Raw genomic sequence first — 20,044 nt, forward strand, 5'->3', positions numbered from 1 at the left:
ATGCAAGAAAATTTATCTGAAAACTTTAATGATTGGAACACTAGTTTTTCAGACATTGTTGTCAAAAGGCTGACTATGTAATTCACAGATCACATATAATTTCAAAAAACATCATTTGTAAGTGGTGATCATTATGGTTCATTTGTTAATGTATAAATAATGATAACATAATTGCAATAAAGTAGGTTTCTGGTTTTGTTGTTGTTGTTTTAAATAAGAGAGGAAGTACCTATTGATTCACATTTTAAAGCAGATAATCTATTGATTCACATTTTAAAGCAAATAATCTACCTTTTCCAGCTGGGGGAAGGGAAGTGGGAAGAAGAAAGAAAACTTTTTAAAATGGGGACCACTTAAACATTGATACATTGCTTGGATAAGCAATTTAACAGATAATAAAAGGATAATGACATACCAGTGAATGTTGATTTACTTATAAAATCCCCTCCTAATGATATCTGTCTTCAACTACCCGTAAGCTGAACTTAGTACCCAATAAGAATGCTACAACCCCATCTATATTAACAAAAGTGTGATTATAGAATTTAAGTCTCTTGAAGTTTATAGTGTTTCCTGCTTTGTGAAATCAGGATTAAAGTCTGCTTTCATGGGTAAATTTGTTATACTAGGGTCAAGGCAAGTAGAGACTCAGAGGGACAGCTTCTGAAGAGTTAAACATGTATTTCATGCTTGAAAATAACTAATCCAGGCATGTGTGCTTGGGAAACATTGGAAAATGTCACAGTGATATTGATATATGCTTCCTTAACTTGTAGTATAATTTTAGTAACCTCCTCAAAATAGTTTCCTTTCTGTAATTGGCATTATTTCTGTTTTCTGTCTTGTATTTTATCTAAGTAAGTATCAGTCTGGTTTCTTGGTCTTTCATGAAAGCATGCTGTATTTTGAGCATCTGAAGAAATTACATTAACAAAAATACAGAAATAGCATTACTATCAGTACAATGTGCACTTTTTAAACTCATTCATTCATACCTTCACTTCACAAATGTTTGGATGTCTAAAGTCTCTGAATCTCCATTGCTAAAATGTGATACTATACTTCTTACTGTTTACTTGGAAATAATTTTACACATTCAGAAAATTTGCAATATAGAACAAAGAACTTTCGTATACCCTTTACTCAGATTCATCAATTGTTAACATTTTTGCCTTACTTGCTTTATCATTGTGTATATCTACATGTCTGTATATCTATACTCTTTTTTTTCTTAGCCCTCTACTCTTAAATGCTTCTGGATGTATTTCCTAAGAATAAGAATATTTGTTCATGACCGCTGTAAAAAATTTTAGGGAGTTTAATATGGATTTACTTTATAGGTTTTATATTCTACTTTTCCAGTTTTGTCACTAACGTTTCTAATAGCATTTTTTTTTTTCTCCTGAATCCAAAATCACATACTGCATTTGGTTATCATGCTTCCTGTTTCCTTTAATCCGGAACATTTCCTCAGGCATTCTGTGTCTTTCATAACAATAAATTTTCTGAAGACTACAGACCCTCTTTTCTCATTAATAGTGTGTTTTAATGGGTTTGTAAAAACTTTCCTCATATTTAGATTCAATTTATATATTCCAGGTCTAAATAGCAGATATTGTGCCCTATTCAAGGTGTTGAATCAGGAAGTTCACAGTTGTCTGTCTGTCCAATGGTGATATCGATTTGTATCAAGGGGTCACAGTGCTGCCTGAGTTTTCCACTGTAGAGTTGCCACGTTTCCCTCTGCATCTCATAAGCAATCTATAGAGAAACACTAAAACCATGAAAAATTCCGCTCTTCATTAAAATTCCCCTCCATATTTAATTGGAAAAAATCTTTGTTATGATGAACGCAAAATGATGATTTTATAACTCCTGTACTTTCTCTACTTTTATTGATCAGCATTCTATTTTAACAAACATCTCTCCCTTCTTCCTTCTTTCCTTTCCTTACTTACTGATTGACTGATTATCAGTATGGATCCATGTGTTTCTATTCTTTCCCCATTGGTTTATAATTCATTACTCCTTTCTTAATTATCTTGTTCTTGACTTGGGAGTGGGAGTAACTTCAAGCTGATGAAAGTGTCCTTTTAACAGCTCTTCATTTCCTTCTGCACATTTTTACTTTCTGGCATAATAAATTATTCTAAACTCAACTTACCCTGTTCTAGACCATGAGTTGGTACATTCTCTGAGGATTTCTGCTTACTGTTTCACAGGAAGTGTTATAGAGGTGTGTGGATTCTACATATGCCCATTGCCACTGGAATTTCTTTACTTCTTGATCTTTGCAACAGACAAAACTAGTATTTCTAATATAAATTCATACTGGTACTTCCAACTGCTATCCATCTCAACAGGGTTTTTCCTCCCATCCCTGCCCCTGCCATATTTACATTTTCCTTCATTCCTAGTAAGGATCCTGGCTCCCAGCAATATCAATATCATGTGCTCAAACCTCCAAATCACCTGTAGTAATTTGATCATTGCTTCATCTATACTACTACAAAAAAATAATTTATTAAAAGAGCTCAAGATTTGTTTGCTTTCTACCCCAAATCCCAATATCCCATTCCTCCACTGAGTAGCATATAATATAGTCACACATTGTGTTCAAAAGTTATGCTTTGGTTCAACTTTGCTTACCTTTGGTCTGCTTTTTAATCCCTTTAGTGTAATATTCTATTTTTGATATACAGCTGAGTTCATTTGTTTCAGTTTTGATTCTTTTTTTTTCTTCTCATTGTTGTTGACTTATTTTTAATTTTTGAATACGTAAAACAGTAACCTGCTTCTAAGAGACAAAACTATGTAAAAAGGTACACTCAGAAAAGTGTAACTCCCTCTCCTGTCTCTTCTTCCGAATCATACCTTGTCTATAATACTTCCATGGTTTTCCAGTTTAGTCTTTTTGTATTTTCTTCTAAGAACAGATATATGCATGCTTTACTATTTACCCTTCTTTCCATATATACATATGTACATATGAAATAATATGAATGCATTTGCCCACTTTTTTTTCATTGAACAATATATTCTTAGGGGGAACAGTGATCCTTTATCGAAGATGGTATTGGCTACATGGAATGTGTAAATAATAATATAGAACAATATAAAAAAAGAGTGGTACACAGCATCTAAGCTGACAATAGTAAAGTAACTTCTATCGTTCCATCAGGTACACCCTGTGCCAGGCCACATTGAACTACATGCCTCTTTCAACTTCCCACTTAAAAAACTAAAAATCATCTTTTCATCTGGCCTCCTATTATCTGGTGGAAGGATTGTCCTTTCTTTTTTCAAAGGCTACTCTTTAAGACTTTGTTTCTTCCATTTCATTCTGGCTTTCCCGTTTTATCAGTATGATTCTCTCTGTTGGATTATTTGCCTTATAACAAAAGCATTTCCCACCATAGCCCATGTCTTCACTGCCCCCATGCTCTTATATCTCTTCTGGACATCTCAGCATTTCACCCCCACTCTTCACTGTAAACCTTCTCAGACAAAGGGCTTATAGTTCATTGCTACTCCCTCACCTTCTTCCCACTTTGTAATCCATGTTAGTATTAAGTCTTCCCTACCACACTAAATTTCCATTTCTAGAGTCATTCATGATGGTAATGATGACTGTTATATCCTTGTTACTCAAAGTGTGGTCAAAGAACCAGAATAATCAGCATTACAAGTAATGCTTGGAGTGTATTACAATGTAGCATAGACCCAAGGGAAGGAGAAATAGAGCCTCTCCTTGTTGGAAGAACTGTCGATGTATTTGGAAGTTTTTAATCCACCACTGACTGAGGTAGAAGGAGAGGAATAAGGGAATCAGAAGAGCACACTCCTTTTATGGTCCCCAGTGTTGAACATCCCACTTATGCTTGTAACCTAAGTTACATGGTCACATCTACACTGAGTTTGAAAAATGTAGGTTTTTTTTTTTTTTCCTTTCAGGAGGACACATACATAGCTAAAAAGTGGGATTCTGTTAATTTGGGGGGGGGGGGGAAGAGAAGAAGAAAAACTTGGGACACCTACCAAACTTTAAGTCCTAGGTGTCCAAAATGGAAAGCTTCGATATTATTTCCTCACACATTTCAAAATAAGATTTTTTTTTTCCAATTCCAATTCTTCCCCTCTCAGAAATTAGCATTGGTACTCAAGCCTGTTATTCATCATTGATTATTTCCTCTTTCTCACCTGCCCCACTTTATCAGAAAGTCTTACCCATATCTTATATATTTTATGTCTATATCAGTCCATCTCCAAAGCTGCCTTCCCCCCCAGCTGATATCACCTATTTTTGGTTCTCTATAATTCTCTTCTATCTGGTCTCACTCCTACACATTTGTTCACTGACCATCCACTATCCAAAGAGATGTCAGTGATCTTTCAAGAACGGAAATCATATCACTTTTTCATTTAGAAGTGCAATTGCAGGCAGCATGAAGTCCAAAAACCTCTGTTTTGAGTTTTCTGAGCTGCTTCCTTTCCCACTCATTTTGTATCATTGTCCTTATTGGCCAGACTTCAGTCAATTTGGCCTTTCATTGTTTTGTTCCTCAAAGATACAGGGCACTTGGAGCTTGTTACTCTCTGTACATGATAAGTTGATTTTTGTTTCTTTTTCGTTTTGTCTCTTTAGCACTCTGCATGGTGGGATATTTCTCATCTTATTGGTATTACATCTTGCAAGACCTGAATCCATCTCCTCAGAAAAGGCTTTCCAGACCAACATCTCTAGAATGGTTCATTCTAGAACTACTCTACATCACATCAGCCTTTAGATATCCTTTGGACATTTACCTTATCTATAATTATTCCATGTATTGGTTTATTTACTTACTGTTTATCTCATCTTATCATAGGGCAGTCCTAATCTGTCTTTTTTACAACTTTATCTAAAACACTTAGCACAGTGCCTAGCATATGGAGAGACTCAATAAATATTTTCTGAGTGAATGAATAAATGATTGAATGGCTGTCCCTCTAAAAGAACCCTCAGTTAAGAGAACTATTATGTGTACCTCAGACCAAACTACTTCTGTAGCAGCTAGATATGTGTAAGGTAAGGGAGAAAGATCTCAATACCCTATGACCCCTTTCTTTCTTTAAAGAATTAACTCAAGATTATCAAAGAGAACCATGAGATTAATATTAACATTGATAATTATAGTTAATATTACTATTATTTTAACATGCAGTCTGCAGGCATATGTCAAAAGTTCTGCCAGCTGATAGTATCTCTTCCTGTTTTTTTTAAGTTTTTTAATCACTGTTGTAATACTTTCCTCCTCCTACAATTGTACAATTGTAACCCCTTTTTCTACCTTAGTCTCTTCATCTTTACTCCTCATCATACATATCCTTTCTGTCAGTTCTTGGATTTCTATAATTATAAGCAAAATTTAATATTCTGTTTCAATCCATGAGCATGTCAAACTTTATTTGAATACCTTGGGAGCTTTTTTTTTTTTTTTTCCCAGTACAGAAAGGTGCCTTTATTATAGCACATGAACAGGACTCATGGGTCAAAAAAGCTGTCCAGGGATTGTGAGGAGTAACTGATTATATACCTTTTAGTTAGTGGGGGTTAGTGATAGTGTAGGTCTCCAAGGATTTTGTGCATGTTAGACCTTGGAGGGCTAGCTATTGTTAAGATAATGTTGCTTTTAGTCTTTAATGAAACATCAACAGTAAGGCAACCTTGAAAGAGAGACCAAAGGATCTTGATGAGTTTAGGTCCCGAAACACACATCCAGAACTCAATGTCTGCATTGACTTCATTATAGAAATGACAAATTTGCCTTTTGCACAGAAGCTATCTAAGGTCTGGTTTTCTCAGTGTGGGGAAACATAGACTAAGAAATACTTTTCGTTATTATTTCTGCTCCTACTTGGATTCTCTAGTGGACCCTGCTTTTCAGAAAATAAAATTGGTATATGAACAGACAATGCAGTAAATCATTGCTCTTAAATATTTGTTTTAAGTGCCATGTATCTAGGAACAATTGCTTAACCCTGACAAGTGAATTATTCCTGTGGCTACAATCCGAATTGTATTCTCTCTAAGTAGAACAACAAGCCACTCAGGAAGCAAATTTTAACTTAACACTAGTATCAGCATATGAACATTTTAAGAGTCAATGATAACTTGTTTCTAGACAGCATTACGATTTGAAACAGATATAACAAATTTCATCCATATTCTGCTGAATTTCCCCACTCGCTGCATCACTCGCTCTATCATAAACACTCTCATTTTTACTGATTTTTAAAAATATTTATTTGTTTATTTGAGAGACAGTGAGAAAGAGTGAGAAAGAGAGTGCATGAGCAGGGGGAGGGGCAAGCGGACTCCACACGGAGCATGGAGCCCAGGAGTGGGGCTCGATCCCACAACCCTGAGATCATGACCTGAACCGAAATCAAGAGTTAGATGCTTAACTGACTGAGCCACCCAGGTGTCCCTCATGTTTACTGATTTAAATACAATTTCAGGAATCAAAAAAAAAAAAAATCAGTCCCCCTTAGGGTTAAGTACAAAACAGATTTTTAAAAATCTACTGAGTTTTATAAATTTTTTGATAATAATGTTTCTAGCTTATTCCATTCCAAATAGCTGATGGTTTTCCTTCAATTCTTATATGAAGCACTTTTTAACATACAATGTATATGTTATATGCAAAATGAAAGGCAGATTTCTGATCATTCTATTTCTTTCCAATTGAAATTAAGATTCATATTAAGTTGTAAAAGGTATTTTTTTTCTCTTAAGGAATAGTGGTTTCAGATATTTGCAATCACATGTTCTAATCTACCAAGAGCCAAATGTAGAGCAGAGAAAGTCCCCATTCATACTTCAAATCTGGTTTCTGTTACTGAAATCCTATTTTCATTCTTCTCTCAATTGGTGTAAAGAAGTAGACAAGGTGCCATCAAATTTGGGTATAGTTAGAAACCCAGAGATATCTGTATTCACACCAGTCTTAATTATTTTATCTATACATTTATTGCAGCATATTTATTGAGCCCTTATTATGTGCCCAGCACTGTTCTAAGTGTTGGGCAACAAGGGACAAGCTCTTGGCCTTCGTGACACTTAGCTGGGGATCAACAGATAATACAGAGGTCAACAGTAAATGGATAAGATGATTTTAAATGTTAAAAAAGTGTTATGAAGAAAATAAAACAGGTGATATGAAAGAAAGTCAACATGGGAGTTATTTTAGATTGGGTAGCCAAGGAAAACATAAATAAAGAGATAGAGAGGGCGCCTGGGTGGCTCAGTCGGTTAAGCGACTGCCTTCGGCTCAGGTCATGATCCTGGAGTCCCGGGATCGAGTCCCGCATCGGGCTCCCTGCTCGGCAGGGAGTCTGCTTCTCCCTCTGACCCTCCTCCCTCTCGTGCTCTCTGTCTCTCATTCTCTCTCACAAATAAATAAATAAAATCTTTTAAAAAAAAAAGAGATAGAGAGATAGCATTTGGATAGATAGAGATAGCATTTGGACTGATTAATGAGAAAAAGTCAATCAGAGCAAGAGCAAAAGCATTCCAAGCAGAAGAGGAAGTATAAAGGTCCTTAACTAGAAACTGACTTGTTTGAGAAGAGGAAAGAGAGGCAGTGGTGGCTGATGCTTAGGGGTGATACAGATGGTATTGGGCATTAAAGTTGAAGAGGTGGGTAGGAGCCAGATCATACATACCTGTATAAGCCACAATAGAGATTTCGACTTTAATTTACAAGGAATGAGAAGCCTTTATGGGAACATGATATTCCATTGTCACTACTTCTGCTACATTTCTTTCTACTAATATGCTAGTAATAACACAGTGCCCTATGACTGGACAAATCCCTCCTTATTGATTGTTCTTTTTCAAATTGAAACTGAATATAAGTCCTACTAGTCTCCTCCACCCAACACACACACACAGACACACACACACCACATATTAGAATATATTTGCTTGGAATTCTTGAGTCTTTGTTGGTCCTTATTATAGATATGTAAAACCTGGTTCCTAAAAATATCCAGGTTCAGTCACTTCATCACACTTGCAAGTTAGCCCTAGGCATGTAATCAAGCATGCCTGATCACAAATCAAATTTCAGAAGTGTGCTTCCTTTCATGTCATCCCAATACTGTTGTTTTAAAAATGAAGCAAAAGTATAAAAAACACACAAAAGTAAACCACAAATATGCCTAGTAGTCTATGAAAACATTTTTAAGAACTTCAAAGATGCAGAAATATCAAAAGTAAAAATTAGAAGTACCTTTACCCTCACTCCCCACATTTGAGCTCCCCTCCCTAAAGACACAACTAATATCAGTTTACATATCATTCCAGACCTCATTCTAGACCTCTTTATTTGTCTATAAGGAAATGTTTTATGTTTTATATGTAAATTTTATCTATATATTTATAGCTTGCTTAATTTAATTTAAAATGTAGCTTGACGATTGTTTGAAAATCTTATGAATATATGTAGGCATATTCTTTCTTTTTAATGGCTGCATAGCATCTATTACATGATTTCCCATTATCTAAATTTTTAAATTGCTGGGCATTTAGTTATTTCTGTTTTGTTGTTTTTCTTTTTTTTTTTTAAGATTTATTTATTTATTTGAGAGAAAAAGAGTTCATGTTTGTGTGAGCAGGGAGGAGGGGCAAAGGAGAGGGAGAGAGAATCCTCAAGCAGACTCCCCACTGAGCATGGAGCCCAACATGGGGTTCGATCTTAGGACCCTGAGATCATGACCTGAGCTGAAATCTCTTAAGAGTCCAATGCTTAACTGACTGAACCACCCAGGCACCCACATGTTTTTTTGTTTTTCTATTACAAACCATATCCAGTGAACAAACTAAAAGCCAAGTAACCAACTAGTAGAAAATATTTGCAATATATAAAGTTACCATCCAAAATACATAAATAAAATTCATAAGCAGCCAGGAAAAAACACATACCAAAAAATGTGCAAATGGATAAAAAATACTCAATTTCATATGGATAAAGAAAATGTTTTATAGATACACACACATGGAATATTATTCAGTGATATAAAAGAATGAAGTCTTGCCATTTGTGACAACATGAGTGGAATTTAAAGGCATCATCCTAGGTGAAATAAGACAGAAGGACAAATTCGTAAGATCTCACTTATATATGGAATTAAAACAAAAACAACAACAACAAAATATAATCTTGTAGATAGAAAATACAGATTGGTGGTTGCCAGAGGCAGGCTTGGGAGGTGGCTGGAATGAGTGAAGGGGGCCAAAAGGTATGAACTTCCAGTTATAAAGCAAATAAGTTGTGGGGATATAATGTGCAGCATGGCAGCTACAGTAAATAATACTACACTGTATATTACAAAGTTGCTAATAAAGTAGGTCTTAAAAGTCCTCACAAGAGAAAAAAAAATTGTAACTATATATGATGAGGCTCTTATGTAGACTTTTGTAGTGATCATTTTGCAATATATATAAATATATATACAATATCACATAATTATGTATACCTGAAATGAACATATGTCAATTATACCTAAAAAATAAAAATAAAAAATAAAAAATAGAAAAGTAAAAGGCTAATTCTCCTTATTGAAAATAAGGGAAGAGACATCCCCTCTCCCTATTCTTGAAGCATTTTCTTTCGTGACCTGTAAACTTGTAAATTCTTTCTCTGTCCCTTTGAGTTATTTAAAAAAAAAAAAATGTTCACAGGGGCCAGTTCCACTATCTCACTTCCCTTACACTAAGGGGTCACTTTCTAAGTATGCAGTCATTTTAAAAGCATTCACCCTAAGTGTGAAAAACTGATACTCCTTGATCTTTAAAAAGATTATAAGATAGGATTTATGGTAAATTATTGGGATTGTATAGACTAAAACAACACGAAATGAATTTCAGATGTTATTATGAAATGTTTTCAAACAGGAGTCTTGAAGAGAAATGGGAGATAAGAGAAGCCTACATTTCCTTTTTTTAGAAGGTTTTGCTCTATAATTAATGAGGGGAAAAAAGATACATTCTTTTGCCTAAAAAAAAAATTTTTTAAAGAAAAAAAATAGGTGTGCTTTACAGGTTTTTATGGTTCCTTTCAGATCAAAATTATTAAATACTTTATATTCAGATTAAATCAAGTATCACAGATCTTCTCTTTCCATGCACTCAAGTTATATGAATTTTCCTACTTCATATGGTCTATTCTGTTCAGATTGAAATAATTATATGGCTTATTTGCCTAAGCAAATATCACTTTTTTCCTGTGTTTTTTTTTTTTTTAAGTTACAAGTTGATTGATGCACCAATTATAGCAAGTATAAATATCATAACAGAAAGGGTTATCAGGGTCTAAGTAAACTTTAATGACTAATGAAGGGATCAAGTTAACTGGTTAAGAAATGGTGTTTCTGGATGAACTGTGAAAATGTCATTGCAACATTTCCTGGATTATCTCAATTTTATAAAAAGAAGAAGAGTGATTTTTAAATAGATGTTGCAAATTATATTTTTTCCTTGCTGTTTCTTGATACTTATTGCCTAAAATGTCCTGCCAAAAATTAAAAATGGAAAATGTCCTTCTATGAGGGTATATGACATTAAATAATGAAAACACTTATATATGTCATACTTCATAAAACCATGACTTTTATAATTAAAGACATGAGACTACAAATACATATTTTCCCTTCTGAAGAAAACAAGTACATTCAAGTTTTCCAGGGTTGCTTCTCTCCTTAAAGATATGTAGTTGGATGCTACTTGATTTAGAGTATTTACCAAAGTTATTTGAAACCCTATAATTCAAGTTAAAGAAATTTGCTGAGCAGAATATGGTTTAACAGAAGTTAAATTAGAGAAAATTCAATTCACAAATTGAATTTTCTTTCACTTTAGCTTCCAGACATAGCTAACAGACATTCAATCCTGACAGTTCAGAATAAGGGGTTTTCGTATCAACAATCCTGCTTTATTTACTGTGCTTTGTTATATATATAAAAGGTGGTAAAGACAATGCTATATCATCAAAATTTCCTGTTCTATATGAAAAATGAAGTCACATTTTCTTTCTCTCCCTTTTGGGGAAAATAATACCTTTTTGCAGAGTCATTTTAAGCTATGTGTCAGTTTCATTTATAGATGCACTTTTAATTACATTATATTAATGACAGTCAATCTCAACTCTACAAAACTTGATCAGGTGTTTGATCAAGACCTAATATTACTTCATTAATTAACTTCCTGTGATAACTTTACCAATGGGAGTATTTCTCCATGACAGGCTGATTCTACATAATAGGCCATTTCCATCAAAATTGTACAACTATTAACAAACTGCCATGTTCCCTGAGTTTCTGCTATTAAAATGTTTACTTTAGGGGTGCCTGGGTGGCTCAGTTGTTAAGCATCTGCCTTTAGCTCGGGTCATGATCTCAGGGTCCTGGGATCAGACCCCGCATTGGGCTCTCTGCTCAGCGGGAAGCCTGCTTCTCCCTCTCCCACTCCCCCTGCTTGTGTTCCCTCTCTCGCTGTGTCTCTTTCTGTCAAATAAATAAATAAAATCTAAATAAAATAAAATAAAATGTTTAATTTAACCATAAATAATACATATTCTAATTCTGAGGTAGATCAAATTAGGGTTCTCTTCCTAAATAATAAGCAGAATGGTTATGAAATATTCAGTCATTAAATAAGAATTAAATTATAGAGATTGTGATTCAACCATTAAAAGTACTTTAACTGCTTTTTTAAGTTATGGAATAAAATGCTGCTATATACTTGAATGAGAAGCAGGTGAATCAAAATCAATGACAGAATATTTACCCCCAATCATAGAAGTGAAATTGACCAGGTGGTTTGTTCTGAGCACCTTCTCATTTTTCAATGTTATATATATACAACATACTTTTGTAAAACTAAATCCAAGAGTATGGATCTTTTTGTACTAGTCTCATGCCTCAATTTTCTATGCTCTAACAGTTCATGTCAAAAGTGAAACATTTTAAAGACAATTGAAGGCTGCCAGAAATAGTTTCTGATTGCCTATTCTGGATAATAGTTACTGTGAGACAGATTGAGAAGAAAAATCTTCAGCTTCAATATGAACATGCATGCCAATACTGAACTGTACATATGGAAAATTAAGCTTCTCATTTCTTTGAGAATGGCCTAGAATATGTATAATGTTAATTCCAGAGTATAGCTCTAAAGAAACATGAGCATTAACATTATTGTTTATCATGGAGCTATCTAATAGGAAATACATAATATAATCTTTTTAATTGAAATAAAATTTTGAAAAATCTGTATAACTAACTATATCATCATTAATAAGCAAGAATGTTTGGATTTAGACATCTTAAGTATATGCAAATTTCTTTAAGAAAAATGTAGGACTTCCAGTTTCCCATTCAGCATGTAAGGAGCTTGGAAGTTACCACTCCAACCTAACAAGTTAAATGCTAACCAAACTGCAAAATCAAAAACTCTTCTTAGATCCACCAGAAAAGTGATATTACAGATCAAACTACTACTCCAAAAATTGGAGAGATGGCAAATACAGAGAATGAGAACTTACCAAAATAAACATTTATGAGCAGAAACCTTTGCTGGAACTAGTACCATAATAGGAAAACCTGACCTGTAATTGACAGAATTCTGAAGGCTTGGTGTGTACAAGTCTAAGAATTGGGAACTCCAGGGGAAACCAGTCATAGTAGGGGCCCCTGTGGTAATGGGTGCCCCCATGATTTGGGGAGTTTTACCTCCAGGAACTCTACCAGGTTCTTACAATGAATATTGGAAAAAAATTCCCTTGTGCTTCCGATGGGGAAAGGGGAAAATTAGTCCTTTTTGATATATGTCAGAGCACTCTATTTTTACCAAGTCCAACCTTTAAGAGAAGCTTTTTTTTTTTTTTTAAACCAAAGTTTAACCTTGGGGAAAGGAAATACTAAACTTCAACTAGCTCTGATCTTTCGTGTGGGGGAAGGAAAATACTCAACTTCAGCTCACTCTAGACTTCCACAAAGGGTAAGAGAAATAGCCAGTTCTTGTGCCCTCTAGACACCCTGTCCCACCTAAAGTGTGTGTGTGTGGGGGGTGTTTCTTCACATTTGTGAAGTTCACAGTTCAGGGCCACAGATTTACCAAAAGACTGAGACCTCATCATAGGACTATAGCACACTTCCCTTCTCCCCACACCTCAACACTACATTACTAAAGATCTATTTACTTCATTACTCTTACACAGTACATTTTGTTGACCTTTCGACAAAAAAATCACAAGGTATATGAAAGGTAAAATCATGGTTTTAAGAGAATGAACAAGCATCAGAACTAGAATTGATATGGCAAGGATGTTGGAATTATCAGGCTAGAATTTTCTTTTTTTAAACTATGGTTAATATACTAAGGGCTCTAATGGAAAAAGTAGGCAACATGCAAAAAACAGATGTTGATAATGTAAGAGAGATGGACGTTCAAAGAAAGAATAAAAAAGAAATTCTAGAGATCAAAAAAATTGTAACGGAAATGAAAAAAAATGCCTTTGTTGAGCTCATTAGTGAGCTCATTGGCCTTGGCTGAGGAAAGAATCTCAGAGCTTGAGAATATGACAACAGAAACTTCCATAACTAAAAAGCAAAGGAAAAAAAAAGATTGATGAAAACAGAATATCCAAGATCTGTGGGACTACAAAAGTTGTAACATATACTTAATAGGAATACCTGAAGAAGAAAGAAAGAAAAAGGAATAGAAGCAATATTTGAAGCAATAGTAACTGAAGAGAATTTCCCCCAAATTAATATCAAACACCAAACCACACATTCAGAAAGCTCAGAGAAAATGGAACAAAATAAATGCACAAAACCACCACCAACAACAACTAGATTTAAACATGTCATATGCAAAATGCAGAAAATCAAAGATAAAGAAAAAAACTTGAAAGAAGGGGGTGGGGGGAAGAAGGGGGTGCATGGATGGGTGGAGAAACCTTGCCTATAAAGGAACAAAGATAAGAATTACATCAGACTTATAGGGAGTAGGCTAATGTGATTAGGGTGGCTGAGAAGTCAGAAGTTGATAAGCTAGAGACTCAGGAGAGCCAATGATACATAGTTCCAGTCCAAGTATGAATCTGAGTTCAAGGCAGAAGAATAAAGTTCCAGTTTAAAGACAGTAAGACAAAGAGAAAGCAAATTCTTCCTCACTCAGATTTTTTGTTCTATTCATGCTTTCAGTAGTTGTATGAGGCCCATCTATATTGGGTAGGGCAATCTGCTTTACTCAGTCTACTGATCCACATGTTAATCTCTTCTAGAAACACTCTCATAGACATACCTAGAATAATGTTTAACCAAATACTTGGGCATCCTGTGTTCCAGTCAAGTTACACATAAAATTAACTAGCACAAGTCAACCCTTGTCAACTTAGCACCTATATGCATCTCCTTAAACAATATTAATCTCAAAGATAATAAGAGAGTCATAATTTCACCTAACATAATACAGCTATCACACATATAATTGAAAACATCTTAACTCCTTCCCCAGAAGAGGAGGTCTTTGAGTGATGTTTACCCTTTTATGTGATATCCCATAATTAAAATATTATGATGTAAAATTAACAATACTTAAATGCTCTGATATAAAGTCAATATATATAATATGTGACATGATAAGGGAGTGAGAGAAGAAAGCAAAGATATTTGTTTAGTATATGTGTATAGATAGATAGATAGATAGATAGATAGATAGATAGATAAATATATTCATATTTATAACCAAAGAAAGAGAAAATGCTCATGAGAATTACAATTCTTATTTCTGTAACTGGTCACATGGTCAACTTGGTGTTTATAACTATCTTCTTCCAGTAACCAGTGTATTCCCTTTGTATTCAGTAAACAACTTTGATGGTTCTCATTTTTTACCGGGTGGAGTGATCTAAACCTTCCATTTTGAAGGGTGTGGGCCATTAGTAATTCTGTTTGGATAGACTAGCAGAGCAAAAAGTCAGGTCCAGGAAGCAAAAATTCTGCTCGTGGCTAACTAGGGGTAATAGTGAGTAATGTCACTCCTTTTCCATTCCCTGATTCCTAGACCACTGAGCCTGGCTATTGGAAAAACAGGATTATATGTTAGATTGGATGCTGATTCAGAATATATACAGTCTTGTGGAAAACCTTGCCCAAGATGTGCAAAGTATTACCACCTAACTGATGTTGTAATTGTGTTTTCAAAAGGGATTCCACAGTTCAATCAGGCCAATTTCTTCAGGATGGTGGGGAGCATGATAAGACCAGTAAATTCCATGAGTGTCAACCCACTGCCACAGTTTTTGCTATAAAGTGAGTTCCTTGATCTGAAGTAATGTTGTGTGGAATACTATAACAGTGAATAAGGCATTTTGGAAGCCCACAGAAGATAGTTTTGGCAAACACATTGAGTATAGGGAAGCAAAATCCATATCCAGAGTATCTATTTCAGTAAGAACAAAATGCTGCCTCTTCCATGATGGAAGGGGTCCAGTGTAATCAACATGCCACAAGGGAGCTGGTTGATCACCTCAGGGGATGGTTCCATACTGGAAACTCAGTGTTCATTTCTGTTGCTGGCTGACCAGGTACTCAACAACAGCTATATTCAGGTCAGCCTAGTGACAGTCCATGTTGCTGAGCCCAAGAATAACTTTGATCTTTGAAACCACTGTCACTTTGTTTATGAGCCCATTGGGCAATGACAAGGGTGACTAGAAAGAGAGCTTGACTAGTATCCACAGAATAAGTTATTCTATCTACTTGATTATTAAAATATTCCTTTGCAGAGGCCACCATTTGATGAACATTCACATGGATGCAGCTCTATCTATGTTTTTTTTTGTTTTTTGGGGTTCTTTTTTTGCCCCTACAGAGATGTCTATCCACATATGTCTTCTCTAAATTTCACTGTCACCAATTTTCCATTCAAAATCGTTGCAAGTCCCTGACCATCCAGCCAAACCATTGGCTATAGCCATTAATCAGCATATAATTGCCCATCTAGCCATTTATCTTTCCAAGTAAAGTGAGAAAGCAGGTGCATTGCTCAAAATTTCAGCCCACTGAAAGGATTACCCTTCACCACTATCCTTCAGGAATATCTCAGAAAAGGACTGTAGTGCTACAGCTGTCTACTTTCAGTTACTACCCACATAGCATGAGGAACTACCAATAAACCAGGCCTGACTCTTCTCTTTGTCTATCAGTCGATCACAGGGATCTCCCCTGTGAAACTATAGGTGCAGGCTCAGAAAGAGAAGGCAGTGTAGCAGGAGTGGGGACCATGGGCATCTATGCCACCTCTTCATATAACTTACTTGTGCCTTCAGGACATGCTCAGCCTGATCATATATATACCACTTCCATTTGTTGATGGAATGTAGCCGTGCACACACAACTTTATGTAGCTTGGTGGGTAAGATAACTCTTGGGCATTCTGAATCACACAGTAGCTTGGTGAGTCATGGTTAAGTGTTTATTCTCTACTAAGGCTCAGTAGCAAGCCAAGAGCTATTTTTCTAAAGGAAGAAACACAGGGATGGCTGGATTTTGCTCTGAAATCCTAAGGGCCTGTACTGTGATTCACATACAGGGGCTTACCAAAGGCTCTAAACAGCATCCTTATCTGACATTAATACATCAAGAAACACTGGATCTGCTGGATCATATGGACTAAGTGTCTTATTGATAGGGATAAAGAAAAACACATTTTTGGAGTCATGGTACCTGGCAGCATATCATTGGACAAGATTTTCACTATTAGATCATGCTTATGAAATCGCGTAGAACGTGGCCCTGAAGGGAAAGAAAAAGAGCATAACAGAGAAGTTATTTCCTTTTGAGGGCATAAGTGTGGATCTACCCAAGGGGGAAAAAAAAGATAGATGTGTCGCCTTTCTAGAACATCCCTCTCTCCTCCACCCAAATTTGTAGAGAACATCATTCCAGAACATTCATTTCAATTAAACGAACAATAATGAGAAAGCAACTACATGCTAGATCACTCTTGAAGCCATGTAGAGAGAAAATTTGCAGGGCTCTGGCCTAGAAATAAAGGAACTAACTGGTAAGTAATCATCTAGGTAATATGTGGTAAGGGCATGAACAGGAAAGAGACAATGGGAATGGGGAGAAGAACTTATCGTGGCTATTTTCCATCGAGTAATAAAGGCAGAAGCCAGATGGCCATGGCTTGAGAATTTAATATTATTTCAAAACTAAACCACAAGAGAGACTGTGAGCAATCGAAGTTTGAAAGACATTCCTTTGTGATATGTTGACATTCATATAGTTAGAAGTTGGCAGAAATCACAATTCCATTCCAGAGGTCTTTCCATTGCATTACCTGCCTTGGCCTCAGCCTCAGCCTCAGCCTCTGCCTATACAAGGAAAATATTTTCTTTGAAAGAGGGAAAAAAAAGTGAATGACAGAACGATCTCTTTTACAACCAAATACTTCTGTGATCAGAGGCTGTAAGTAAGAATGCTACTTAATATGGTGTTTTTACTCTCAGCAAGAAGTTTTCACTTAATCATATGTTGGTCTGCTTGATTGCTGTTAGATACATGCTTCTGAATTCATGTTTCTTGATCAGATCATCTGAAGGCTTTTTTTTTTTTTTTTAATCACCCATGTAAATAATTCCCTTCCTGACTTGTGGCCATTGCCTCTAATAACTGGAAAAAAGTACCCATGGTGTTGTGTTTTGTATTCTTACTTACATTTTTCCTTGCAGTATCTTCTCATTCTTTCAATTAGCAAACTTTTTAATGGCCTATGTGATAATTATTCTGCCTTTTCAAAAATATTCTGCTATTCTTCTCTGTCTAGGTGTGGTAGAATTGCTCTACCCTGAGCATTTTGAAGTTTAGGTGGGGCCATGTGATTTGCCGTTGCTAATTAAATGTGAGCAAAGTGATCCATCTCATTTCCAGGAAGACACTCTAAGAACCAAGCAGTAAGTCCCCATGTTCTCCTTCCTGCCACAGTGAAAACAGAAGCATGTGCAAAGATAGAGCCTAATTCTACCTAAGTCCTTAAGTGAGACCTGCATTGCATTTGTGGTCTGAGTAAGCAATAAGCCTGAAACTCTGGGACTATTTGTTACTAAAAATACTGAATGTTGTATTTTAAGGAGTGTTGCTCACGTAAACAGAAACCTAAAATGTATGTCATAATTTATAGTGGTTTAATAGTGAGAAACAGGAAAAAAAATATTGGAAGGTGAAAAATAGAGGACTGATGTTCTGAAATAATAAAAGATATAAAACTATCTCCTGCTGTAACTGAGAAAGAAGAGCAAAAGGCTAATGAGCTTGTAGCTCTAGAAGAGGTCTGAGAAGAGAGTATCTGCGTTGCACAATATGTTCAAAGAGAAGCTCAGAAAAGATTTGACCAGTTTGAGAAGGACTTAAAGTAATAGGAAGAGTACATAAAATTAGGGTCTTTCAAGGTTGAAAGAGGCAACTGCTTCTCATCACAATAAAGATGAGAATATTGACCAACAAAGGCCTATTAAATTAGGCATGGCAGCAGAATTAAATCAAAGAAAAAGCCATATACTTACTGGTATCCCAGAAAAAGAATGCAAGATGTGATCTTGAGCAAATATTTTCAATTATAAAAGAAAAACTATTCTAGAAAAACTGACAAAATATTTGGAAAATGCTAGGCTTAAGGTTTCCATCTCTAAATCTAAAGAGAGAAGATAGGGTTAAGAAAGCAAAAAGACATCACAAATTAAGAACAATGTCTAGAAAAGAATGCTGTTTAGAAAAAAAAAAAAAAACGGGGCATGGATTTTGACATAGGGAAGTCACTGGAATCAACTAGATAAGAATAGTAAGAAGCCTTTTTTTGAGAGTTGTTTTCAAAAAAAAAAAAAAACAGCTGCCTGGACAAAAAGAGACTGTTGTTTACAAGTTATAGTGAGCTGTGGGACCCCATCCAACTACAGGCAGGGAGTGGGCTGAGAAACACCTCAGGGCCCAGGATGAGCCCATTCTTCAATGCCTATTTCAGTTATGACTAGGAAATGAGTTTCCTAGAAGGTAGAGCAAAGAGCTGTAGAGAATATGGGACAAAGGGAGTACTACCAGGAAGTGACTCAGGTACTCTCCATCCAGAGGGTAGAGTGTCTCAAAATGTCCACCCTCACCCTATCAAAATTGTTACTGCCACGGCCTGCAGCATGTCTCCCTTTCTTCCCCTCTCTGAATGGGCATGTTTACATTGGTTATTTCTTCTTTTATCATATGTGTCTATCAAGCACAATTTTTATCAGGCTATTATATCTGCCTACTCCGTGTCTCTAGCTACACAGTTAATATCAGTGGGAATGACAATGAGAAATAAACAAATTTGCTGATTGATCTAATTTTAAGTACAAGATTACAAATTTAATAGGACTCAACAATGCCTGAAAAGCATACTCTTATTTTTTAGTATGCTCAATTTTGCACTTTCTGCAACTCATTCTTTCTCCACTCACTTGAAATATTATTATCTTCCAGCCCTGTGAGCTGATGGGAAAATAAACACAAAAAGAAAGGAACCCCTTTTAGGTTTGTTGATTGTTTCCTTCACTGTGCAGAAGTTTTTATCTTGACTAAGTCCCGATAGTTCATTTTTGCTTTTGTTTTCCTTGCCTCCAGCAACGTGTCTAGTAAGAAGTTGCTATGACCAAGGTCAAAGAGGTTTCTGCCTGTGTTCTCCTCTAGGATTTTGATGGTTTCCTGTCTCACATTTAGGTCTTTCATCTATTTTGAATTTATTTTTGTGTATGATGTAAGAAAGTGGTCCAGTTTCATTGTTCTTCATGTTGCTGTCTAGTTTTCCCAACACCATTTGTTAAAGAGACTGTCTTTTTTCCATTAGATATTCTTTCCTGCTTTGTTGATTAGTTGACCATTGGGTTGTAGTTCCATTTCTGGGTTTTCTATTCTGTTCCATTGATTTATCTACAGAATGGGAGAAGATATTTATAAAGGACATATC

The sequence above is a fragment of the Mirounga angustirostris genome, unplaced genomic scaffold (assembly GCF_029215605.1).
Source record: "Mirounga angustirostris isolate CCGP_5_RB_7025 unplaced genomic scaffold, mMirAng1.0.hap1 SCAF_1, whole genome shotgun sequence".
Taxonomy (NCBI): domain Eukaryota; kingdom Metazoa; phylum Chordata; class Mammalia; order Carnivora; family Phocidae; genus Mirounga; species Mirounga angustirostris.